General features: G+C 44.7%; 1 protein-coding gene across 1 annotated transcript in view; it reads right to left on the minus strand.

Annotated features, from left to right (window-relative positions):
• The window catches only part of LOC142560066 (uncharacterized), a 116,045-nt gene extending 105,421 nt beyond the window's left edge, over positions 1-10,624 (minus strand). Inside the window, exon 1 of the mRNA XM_075671848.1 lies at positions 10,498-10,624. The gene's annotated coding sequence lies outside the window, so the exon portion shown is untranslated. The remainder of the gene's footprint in view (positions 1-10,497) is intronic.
• Positions 10,625-12,147: the final 1,523 nt, after the last annotated feature.

A 12,147-nucleotide genomic window follows, 5' to 3' on the forward strand; every position in this document is an offset into this window, starting at 1 on the left:
AGCTGCTACTCAGTTACTCCCGCTTATTCCGTTCCGACGAAAATTCTCAACGTTTTTCAAACATTGTAGTCCTCGCCTGCACACTGCCATCACATTTTGGCTTAGGCTCAACAGCACATTTTTCTAACTGCATCAAACGACTTCCTTGTCAACCGAATTCCCAATGAACACGGCGAAACTAAGCAAGACATTCAAGCTTTGTTGATATTTTTTTAACAAGCACCATGTCCTACACTTCCCAAGCTAAACCTATTTGAAGCCCAAAACAGTGCACAGTACCAAAGTCCCCGCAACCGCGTCAGCCGGCGCGAACCGCACGCGCATGAAGAAAACAAGTCAACGCGATTTGCTTTTCACGTTCGGACCATCTGAGCTTTTTTTTTTGATCGCAGAAACATCAAACGTGCGAGCATTGCATATCTCAAGGCTCCCATCAACTCCGCAAAAATGCCGTCAAAACAAAGAAGATTGCGCACGATAATTCATACGGGACCAATCGAAAAACGTTCCAAGCTGGTGTTGACAAGTAACATTATACAAGCAATCACTGATGGCACCTTGCCCACGTCCCCAAAAACAAACACATCTCAACGAAGAGGTTTCTTCTCGATAGATCGTCTATTCGATGCCATTTTCATGTGCGCGTCGAAACGCTTGATTCATTAACAAAAAAAAAAGCCCATCACTTCGTCGTGCATAGCACTCAAAAAGAAATAAACGCAGGTGGCTTCTTCAGTTCCAGCAGGAAAGAAGATTCCGAACAGTTGTTGCCGCTGCTGCTCGTCTCTTGCGCTAGCTGCCCTCTCGAAATCTCGCCACAAACACTTACTCTTAGAATTTCACGACGGAGACTCTGCCAGCAGGCGAGCGTGTATGGATGATGTTAAGGAAACACCAAAGAAGAACGTTGAGCTACATTTAATTCGAAAATTACACTCCCTGAACAGCGGTAGCGTCTGTCTCCGTGTGAGCGGGGTCTCGGGTAAGCCAGAAAACATGCTTAGATAAAACCTGAGTTTCAAGTTCCTGCCATTGCTGCTCGTAACGCCCTGAGAGCCACGAGATTTGGACAGCGTGTGTTCTGAACAAGTTTGTAGTTTGTCGACAAACAACGATCAGAGTTTTAATGGGTTTGTGTTAATTTTTTTTCATATCTCTATGTGAAGAAAGAGCAGCCGGTGCCAATTAAAAGAGAAATCTCCTAAGTACCATATAATAAAAAATTATTACATTGCTAACTAAGTGAACCAAACGCTCGGTCAAAAAATTAAACAAACCAGATGTTGACAGGAAATTGGCGACTCAAGGTGATCAAGAATAGTGGAACAAATGATGTCTCGAGCTGGAACCCCTGTTTCGGCAAGGGAACTTGTCTTCGTCAGGTCAACAACTGCTTTCATTGGCAGCGTTAATATTGTTCACTCTCCTCATTCACCCATCGTGCACACAAAGTAAGCTACGGAAGCGGCAATGCCAAGAAAAGGAAACGGTAGTTCTGACAGAGAAGGCACAGGGAAGGGGGGGGGGGGGTTGTGCTAATGGTCCTTTCAAGAAATAGGGACGACACGCACTCAAGTGAGCTTCAAGAAACATTTTCTGAAGACAAACGAACAAAACATACCAAAGTACTTTGCAATCTGTGACCTCATACTAATGGACCGGCACAGCGGTTTTGATCTGAAAATTCAAGGGAAAATTCAACCTTCATTTTCTTCGTTAATCTACTTTCCTTTTTTTGTTTTCGCCAAGTAAGCACAAATCCAGTTTCTGAAAAATTACCGAACCAAACTAACTTAGTTTGGTGTCCTTTTTAAGAAAGTTTGGCCACGGAAATGTTTAAGCCAAATACCTGGCGGGCCAATATCGCTTGACCTCGAGGATTAATGCTCAAGTCTGCACCAGTGCGGCCTATCAAGAATTCCAATTTATTAATGGGATACTAAAAAGGAATATTAAGTTAAACCGTAATATTTAGAATCTTTAAGCAGCAATATAGCCACTCTTGCCGTGAAAGGAGGCTTGGTAGAAATAGCGCAAAAAGCTAAAGCGGGACGCCGTCCTGCAGTTCGGCCACCAGCTCGCGATGATGTCATAGATTTTAACAGCATCTTTATCGAGGATCGATCGAGGATAAATCAAGGATCAGTATCCGTCACCAGCTTTACAGCCCAGCCTTACTAGCAGTGGCGTAGCTAGGTCGTCTGGCACCCGGGGCCCATAGGTCTTATGTCAACCCCCCCCCCCCGGGTGTAGCCGGCGGAAAGGGTGTCTTCAGGCGTATATGACAACCCCCCTCCCCCACTGGCCCCTTGCACCCGGGGCCCACGGCCCCCCGGCCCCCCCTGTTGCTACGCCACTGCTTACTAGTCCCACTCAAGTTCAAGATGCCCCATATGACGACGTCTACAGCAACAGTAATTACTACTCTACGTGCTACTGTTAATTGCCTTTTGTAAACACAAACTCAAAAGCCAGTAGTTGCGACAACACAGCCCTCCAGAATTTCTAGTGAGCAATGCCACGCAAGACACGCTGCCAAACGTTATCTTAGATGCGACAAGTTCTCCATCAAGGCATGTTTAATGGACATGACATCATCTTTGAATAGCTGCCAAGTCACTCAGGCATTATCAGCAACTGTACACTGTGTGACGTAGGATTGTAAGGTGACACTGCGTAACACTAGGAACGCCTTCACAGACTGCGTTACAGTGCCCACAGAAACAGTTCTGTATCGTATGTATGTCTGTCTGCGTGTATACGTTATTTATTCTTTTTCTCTCTCTCACCTATTGCATCCGTTTGCCCCTCCCGCCGGTACAGGGTAGCCAACCAGAGATAATCTATGGTTAACCTCCCTCTCTCTCATTTGCCTTTCTTTCTTTCTCTCTCTCTCTCTCTCTCTCTCTCTCTCTCTATCAGCAATGATATTGCTAATGATGTTGCCTGTTCAGCCCCATGAAGGAACCCAGATCGTCCTTACACCCATGTCGAGAACGAACTCCGCGAAGGGCCTTCGTTCGCTTGCTCAGGTCAAGACTCAGACTTCTGGAAACACACCCAATGTCTCCAGAGACTTTTCCCTGCATTGAAGCTCCAAATATCATCGTACCTTTCCCGCTGCGATGCAACATTACTGGGTCGACTTCCATGGCAGCGTCCGCCCTCACCAAAGGAATTGGAAGTGTACGGATGTCTTTGTGGGCAGATCGGGCACACTTGTCAGCAAAGTCGTTGTCGACGAGACCACAGCGAGCCACAAGACACAGAAAGATGATGTTGAGCTCTGTTTCTAGTATTTCCTTAATATCAGACACCATCTGCTCGTATGTTCTGAGACGCAAAGCAGACTGGGGGCTGTAAACATTTGCTTTTTAATCACAAGACATGACCCATTTCTCCGCCGGTTAATCGGTGACGTAGCTCAAAGCGGCACGGAAGGCTACAAGTTCCACCGCCGTAAATGTCGTTATGTGCGACACCTTGAATTTAATTGAGATCTGCGTCGCTGGAACACGAAAGGCTGCAGCTGGGCTGGCAGGCGAAGTTGAACTCTCGGTAAAAATATGTATGTGATCTCGGTGTGTCTGGTGCAGTTAAAGCAGCGTCAGTTTCTTCAGCGTCAGCGACGAATTGTTGGCCTTCTTTGCAACTCCAAGAATAGCTAACTTCATTTGAGGATACCCCAGGCACCATAGGGGAGATGAAGGTTTCGTCGCAGGCGTATAAGTTGGTTTCATACAATTTAGTTAGCGCTGATCACGCGTGCGAAGGCAGCTTGAGGTCTCTCTTTCCTTTCTTATTACACATTCTTGATTAAATACATAAAGATAGGCATAACTGTTTAAACCCTTAGCCAAAGGCTAGTAGGTAGTCTAAACTAAAATATGCAAGAACAAGCAATAAATTTTTACAAGCAAACAATAAATAAGTCCATTTCTACTGAGAAATAAAATAAATGAGAAAAACAAAACATGAACTATGAATCTGTATAGGGTTGTACTTAACACGAAAAAATGCGTGATAATACAGTTAACATTACGTACAACATGATACCAGATGCACTGCAACTACAACAGAATGCTAATGCATGATAATGAGAACAAGTTATGCATACCAATAACGCTTACAGCGGAGAAAACAAATATTTAGATACATGAAATGAAAAGTAATCTAGGACAAAAAATGTGTGATAGCATTTAATTTTAGTCGTTTCTTTCTTACTTTTTTTCTTTTTTTGAGCAGGTGTTTCTTTAAGTACACTTGCCATCAAGCCAGGGAATCTAGCTAGAGATCATTTAATAATATACAATGACATTACCAAACACTACTATTTAGGACGCAGACAATTCCCATTGCCACATTCAAAACTGAACAGGGCTCAGGCAGTCTCACTGCGCTTATTGCAAACAGGTACATATCCCACACCGTACACCATTAATAAAATATATCCAGAGAGGGAGACTAGGATGGACTGCAACGATTGTAATGGCATCATTGGAATCAGGCATATGCTGGCGGGGTGCCCCGCAACTCTCCCCAACCTCGTTGAAGAATGGACACAGTAGGAGAAAAGGATTCAAAGCCCATTATTTCAGGACCAACTAAGGGCCGTCCAGAGGGCCCATGATGTCGCTGAAAGGCTTGGCCTGACAGTGCCAACGTGGGAGCGGCCCGCCTTGACTTAAGAAGTCGAGCCTCCGGACCTCATTCGAATAGATGTTTTCACACACACACACACACACACACACACACACACACACACACACACACACACACACACACACACACACACACACACACTTGAAAATCCTTTTTATTTGTGTTACGTGGCGCGGTACTTCGTTCCGGCAGGCAAACATGGTCGGGGATCCTTAAAAGTTGGCGAATTTGTTCTCGGAGAGAGTGGCCAACTACGTGCCTCTAGATCGTATGGTCTCTCGTGATGATTGTTTTCTGGCGTTGAAGTGCATTAAAGTAGACCTAAACCTGCGCGTAGAGCTTGACGTTGTATGCTGGAGTTCCCACTTAAATATGAATTTAAAAATAACCTTGCTCGCCATCAACTGCACTGAATCCGATGACGTTTCTTGGATTTAAAAGAAACAGTTCATGCCTGTCTACTGCAGGAAGCGATTGTTACCTTAAGTCATTAATTTGTACAGAAATGGTTCTCGAAAATCGCAGTGTTTCCACAAACAAAAAATATCACCTTTACAACTCCGTAACTAAGCAATAAGTAACAGCGCTCGTGTTTCGTTTCTTTTCTTCGTCCGTATTTTTAGTGCGCGCCGTAAGTAATAATAATGAAAATAAGTAATGATAGCACAATATTTCTAAACAACACTTATCGAGACATCTAAAGCAGCCAATATTCGTACATAATTCGTACTTCGTTGATATATATATATATATATATATATATATATATATATATATATATATATATATATATAACAATTTAATGCAAACTATAAAATCATTTATCACATGTGTTCACTTCATTAGCTTTCAGCGATGCAGTTTACAGAACTGCAGTATATCGTATTCTTGTGGTACCGAGTTATGTATTTGTAAACTCTATTCTATTCTTCTATTCTATTGTAAACTCTATTCTTCGGTTCTTTTTCACATATATATTTGTTCATTTTCGGCCAATTTTGCGAAAAAAATATTGAAGCTTGCTCCTCGTTCTCCTCCTCTACATCACAATTTCGCTTTCAAAAGTCGGCAGAATTAATGCCCGTTAACTGCAACAAATTTCATTCAACTTGGTCGAGCGGCTGTCTGATGAGAGCATTTATGCCTTTCACGTGCATTTGAATAAGGAACCGCAGTTGTCTTCGGCGTAAATCTTCCACCTGACGTCCTTTCATCGCTCGAACCATCGTCCTAGTCATGACGACAGAATCGGCAGAACCCCTCCTACGATGAATGTCGACGGTACTGCGTCGAGCTTTGAATCCGTACGGCGACACAACGTATGGCCACCGCGGAAACGAGTTATGCATGAGGCGTGTACTGGAGCCGAGCTCCTCTTTCGCGCTTTCCCCAAGAGCATTCGGCGCCACCTAGCGTCGCCACTGCGAAGCCTGCGCGTGGCATCCGAAATGCATGGCGCGCTGGTACGTGCAAATGCTGAGAAACGCGTCATGCGGCAACCGCGCTCCTCCTTCGCGCTGTTTTCAGGGCACGCTGGGTGCGCTGAGTAACACCGAGTACTTGAGTGCTTCATTGGGCCGAGGTACGGATGCCCATGCTGAGTAAGCAGCTTACGGTAACTGCAGCAAAGCATGCCGCACCAGCCGCTAATCTTCGCGACGTGAGAGGATGAACGCGATAAAAAAAACAAGCGACAACGCGAGGAGCAACGATTGAATCGGAGTACGCCGTTCTCTGGGATTATGCTTTCAGCTTTCTTAAGGTACCGGGATATCAGAATTTATGGTCAATAATACAATTCTTTGTGAACAGCAAGTTTTAATGAACTAACAGTACGTTACCAATTTTCTACACGTTTCTATGGCCTGTGCATGCTTGTGTTGTTTTCGCACTCTTGCAGCCTCTCATCTTTCTTTGTTTTTGTTCGTGACCCATAACCTTGTTTCACTAGCGTTTTGTTATATTGCTATGGACTTGTTTTCTAATTTCGTTATGATTTCTTTCGGTGAAAACAGCGCGAAACAAACACGGACAAGTGAGGAACACAGGACAAGCGCTGGATGGATTCAGCGATGAATTCGTACCAACTAGCTCGCGTTCATACACCTTTTAAGTCACCTTTCCTTTTTTTTTCGTTCTTGTTATTTTTCACGTCTGAGATTCTTGCATAGCCGGCTCTTCAGGTGGCGAAATTTTCCAGGTCTCACAGCTAATAAAAATAAGGAAAGAATAAGACATGCAGTTCACGAAACTTTGTCAAAACAACGTATGTACGTGTTCATTTGTCTGTAATTCCCAAAAATACGGCATACCTCATGACGCTTTACAGATTAGGACAGGTCGAAAGAAAGCAGACGCAGGACGAGCGACAAGCACTTCGCAATGTTGCTGCCTTCTTGCAACCTTCATTGTCGCTCGTTTCCACTTCGACATTAAATCAAATACTTATTCTGGAACTTTAAGCACCCTATATATTTCCTGCAACAACGATACAATTTCTCGTCAGCCTATTCGCAACTCCAAAATCCGTTACTTGAGCTCGCAACAATGCGGACCAAATAAACAAAGATGGCTACGACATCCAGTTTCACGGTGGCTCTTTCGCTTGATCCTGCGCTCACGCTTCTCGTTTGTGGCCTCGAATCGAAGCGTATCGCGGAATACGAAAGGGCACTTGCTGCCAATCACCTTATTTTGATCGGCGTCAAGGTTTCCAGCGAAGAAACTGCGGAAATAGCGGCGCGGTGCATGCAAGCGTCCGGCCTGCCCAGCGATCCGCATCACATGCTTTTAAAGACAAAGAGCCTTGCAAGCGAGCCGGAGGTTTGAAAAAAAAAAGAATTTGTGCGTGGCGGACCTCCTAAAGATGCAATCACTTGTTCGCGGGCTTGCTCCACTGCTACAAGTACGATACTTGACTGTTTTCGGCCTTCGACTCCACACTACGACTCGCGCTACAGTATATCACATGTAGCATCTCACAATACATAGGCAGTAATGTCTATCGTGCTTTCAGAAGCTATATACGGATATTCTGCACTGATAGAACGAGGCAAAAAAATTGTAAAGTTACCCGGTCAGTGTTTCTTGGTATAAAAACAAATGAGAGTTTGCTTTGTGAGTCGGGGTGCACCTTCTTTTTGAGAGTTAGCTGATACATGTTACAAGGTCATCCGCATCCGATGAATGGCGCTTGTACGTGCTCGCAGTACTCAGCGTTCGGGTTAGGGCCCGGGTTTAGGAATACAGCAGACACCTGTCGCCCGCAGAAATTATCAAGCCTAGTGAAACGTGAAAAGTTAATAAAAACCAATCCGACCAAGTTGAGTTTCTTCCAACAGGTTTCCAAAATTTGGCGAAGGTTTTCATTTGGCAAAGTCAGTTTTATTAGCGTAAATGCATGACTTGGAAACGAGTTGAACCAGTTGTAATGGAATTTTGGCTGCATGCACAGTGTCGGAAAGCAAAATAGCGGCGTTGCGCGCAGGTCAAACACTCCAAAGTTCGAATGATCGCTGTGTGCAGTTGCTTCTAAATTACTTGCGAGCAAATAAATTGACAACTCACCGCGTTGAACGAGAAAACAGCATCTTCTACTTCTATTGTCAAGCTAAAGCACGTTATGAAAGCGATATGTCGCTTCGCGCTGTAACATAAGTCACGATCAACTTCAGACCTTCCGAGGAAGTCATGATTCCACTCACCGTGACTGCAAGCAAAGGTACATTATAGAAAATATTCCTTCTGCTTAAAGCATTAGTAACACTAATGCTGGTGCAGAAAACTATAAACGAACAAAAACCAGATGACGCTTAAGCGTGCATCAAAGGGCACGTGCCTGAACAAAGTACACTCCGCGATTTGAAACGCCAGAAAGATATCTAAATTAAAGAAAAAAAAGCAATGGATTACTCAGCAGGAATAAAGAAGTCGACACGATTGAACTGTTTCGAACAAATCGGTATACTATCAATCACCTTTTCCCAAAGCTGAAATTTCTTATCCAAGTAGCTCTCCGAGGCGGGTCGTGTGATTCCTTCTAGAAACGATGAAATCATACATTGTTGTCTTTCCACCGCGATGACACGCATAATAGTACAAGAGAAAAAGTCCTTCGACATCTGTCTCCTTTCATTTTCGGGCTTGTGCGCGGCGGCATCGCGACCGTTTGAGAATTACGAGGCGTTCAGCGCATGCCGTAATAATGCACGATCTTGAATTGTATCGCGAAGTGACACAGACAAAGACTAGAAGCAGACAGGACGGGCGCTATCTCAGGGGAGATGGCGCTCGACCTGTCTGCTTCTAGTCTCTGTCTGTGTCACTTCGCGATACAATTCAAGATCATGTAACCGCACCAACTTGCACAACTTTCTATCCTTTTGCGTAATAATACACCCTCTCTCGCTTCAAACCTGAGCCTGGATCGGCTGTTTCTCGGCGCGGCCACTAAGTAGCAAGCATTTACTGGGAGTCGCCAGCACATTTAACTTGGTTTTTTTGTCGCACAACGCGCCAAATAGCCACAAAAATTAGACTTTTCACCCTAAATTTGGAACTTAAAGAGAAGAAATAGCGCAAGAGGGGAACCACGCTGGTACATTATATTGACGATGACGCGGAACAAGGATATGTGCTAACCTGGGGTCGTACTACGTCGTAACGATGGATTTCACTTTCCACCTCTCAAGAATTCAATGGCGGACTAATTGGTTCCTGGTTGCAGAACAGCAACGCTAGAAGGCGGGACAACATCGGAAAGAACACACAGGCACAGCGCTGATTACCAACTGTATAAATTTACAGTCACCCTGTGCCCTCTATACAAAGAAAAGCAGCTTCCTTTCTTGGTTTTGGTAATGCTGTATTCGTCTCAGCATAAAAGTCACAACATCACAATAACAAATGCATACAGTTGTTAGTCAGCGCTGCGTAAACACTGTAAAATGATTTGCGCCCTTAAAAGTGAATAAGGGTGTAAATCTGTCTATAACAAATACCCGCACACGCTTTATTTGTGTAAGAGTGTACATTATAGACCAATTTACACCCTTGTTCACTTAAGAGTGTAAATTACTTTGCAGTGAATGAGTTCTTTCGTGTCACGTTCCGCGTTCTCTAGCGTTACTCTTCTGTGATTCGCTTTCCACACTTCTCATCAGCCGTCGCCAAGAGCGACACCGGCCATCACGAATCGCGCGGCGACCTCCAAACCAGCGACTAAGGGCGGAAAGCCAGTTATTTAGCTGAAGTAATTAAATTCTAGTGTTTTACGTGCCACACCCACGACCTAATTGTGCGGCAAGCCGTGGTGCGGGACTCGGGATTAATTTTCAGCGCCCGGAGCTCTTTAGTGTGTGCCTAAACCTAAGTTCGTGAGCGTTCTTTTTTTTTTTTTTTTTTTGCAACCCGCCCTCGTCGGAATGCGGCCGCCGCGGCCGGTATTGAACCCGCGACATCGAGCTCAGCAGCATAGCGCCATAATCACTGTGCCACCTCGGCGGCTTAACACTGTAATGCCCAAAATTCAACAGTTCCACTTCAAGGGAAAATTGGAACAAGTTGCTGACGCTTATTTCTGGCCATGGAGAGTTAATATGTAAAAAAAGAGAAAACAAATGTCTTGTTTACGCTATAACTTTATGATTATACTAATTATTTATTAGTAATTGGTTGCCACAGCTGAAACGTCACTCCGGCATACCAAAAACGCAGCTATGAGCTTCGCGTTTGGTGAGTCGGCGTTTTGAGGCATCACACTCGGCGTAGCACATATGAGGCATAGCAAAATTGTTGCAAATTGAGAAATTATTTTAAAATGAAATAGATGCTTACAAAATTCACCGGCTGGAGAGGTGTGTCAAGGAATGCCTGGCATTCAAAGAACAATGACGCATCCGTAAAGTCGACGTCGCAAATTCTTTAAGCAATCGTGGGCCCGCCGAGAGCGCATAGGTTACTGCATCGACGAGGTCCCTCGGCCACTCTTGGAAGAAAGGAGGGGAGAACTCGCAGCACAACGCCAAGCGGGGCAGCAGTTGGGCACAATGGTGCATCGATCACGACCGCAACGATGTAATCTGAGTCACGCCACGACAAAACATTACGTTCGGTATTTCACCGTCTTCCATTGTACATTGACTGTCAAACCATAGGTGCTTGACGTTCAGTGGCTTAACAATGCTTCATCACTACTACAGCCGTAATGTGTGGTGACGTCACAAACCGCACGTTGAGGTGTGAGTGCTTACGTTGAGGTCGACGAGTTTATTGTGTTGATTGATTGATTGATTGATCAAGTGAGTGAGTGAGTGAGCGAGTGAGTTAAATTGCGTTAGCCTAACACCGCTGTTCTCCCCTGCGAAACCGGTTTTAGAGCAGCGTAATCGTCCCCACGCAAGCGTACCTATAATCACGCGTTTTCCCCCTTATTTGACAGGATTCTTTATGGCGCCGAGAAAAAGGTATTGCGTAATATGCAGGAAGTTAAAGAGTGCCGGTTCAGAGGCTTCCTACAACGTTCTATGAATATATCAGAAAGTTTGAGCACTGGAAGCTTTTCCCTAACCTTGGGGCTTGCCGAAATGATTCATTAATCCGGGCAAATTCTGCAATTAGGCAGAACGCAAGAAATAAAGCTACTTGCTTCAAAGAGTGTCCACTCATGTGCTTCTAGTCGTGCCCTACTATGACGCATAGGCGAATTGCAATGTCTGGCTAAATTCAGCTGGCACATCGCGCAGATAAAAGCAGAAGCAATTTACTCTAATGAAAAAGACCATTTCGCACACCTTAAGATTCCCACAGAACTGATTTTTCAATGTTGTACGCAATGTTGTATTGACGGCGACGAATCTCAGTGCCAATCTGTCAAGGATCTAACTGTTTATCGGGCAAAGTTATGCCCAGAAACACAAGGAACCCTCAAATCACAACCATAGCAACGAGCACAGTCCTGATTCGTCGAATCTAACTCGTGGATCAAACACGTTCGCGATTTGCTACATCTGTCACTGTAAATGTCAAAGTAATAATTAATTAGTGCTCTTGTACGTTCGACAATGTACAACGCTACCGCGCCATGCGCGATCGGATTATAGGCAAGACTCTTTCGCTATAAAAGCGCTGACAACGTTCAAGAAATTTCGCACACAGTAGGTGCGTATTGTGCCGAGCGATACCAGTGATAATCTGTTGAAAAACAGGAACCTCCAAAAGAGGAAAAGGATGTATACGCGTAACAATACGTTACCGCCAATAGCTGGTGCTTTCTGATATGCGAAAGTTTCGCGAGTGCCAATCAATGGATGCATGCATGTAGCTTACCACAAAGATTACTTGTGGGAACTCTGCCGCCAGTGTCTAGGGAATCTGCAAGTCTACCGGTTCAGGCAGCATTGGAATCACCGGCAGTGCACGAGTTTGGCTGACCTTTCGGTCCTCGTCTTCAAGCACGGGCTTTGCACCTTTGCAAATTGATCGTCT

This window comes from Dermacentor variabilis, chromosome 10, assembly GCF_050947875.1.
Source record: "Dermacentor variabilis isolate Ectoservices chromosome 10, ASM5094787v1, whole genome shotgun sequence".
NCBI classification, from domain to species: domain Eukaryota; kingdom Metazoa; phylum Arthropoda; class Arachnida; order Ixodida; family Ixodidae; genus Dermacentor; species Dermacentor variabilis.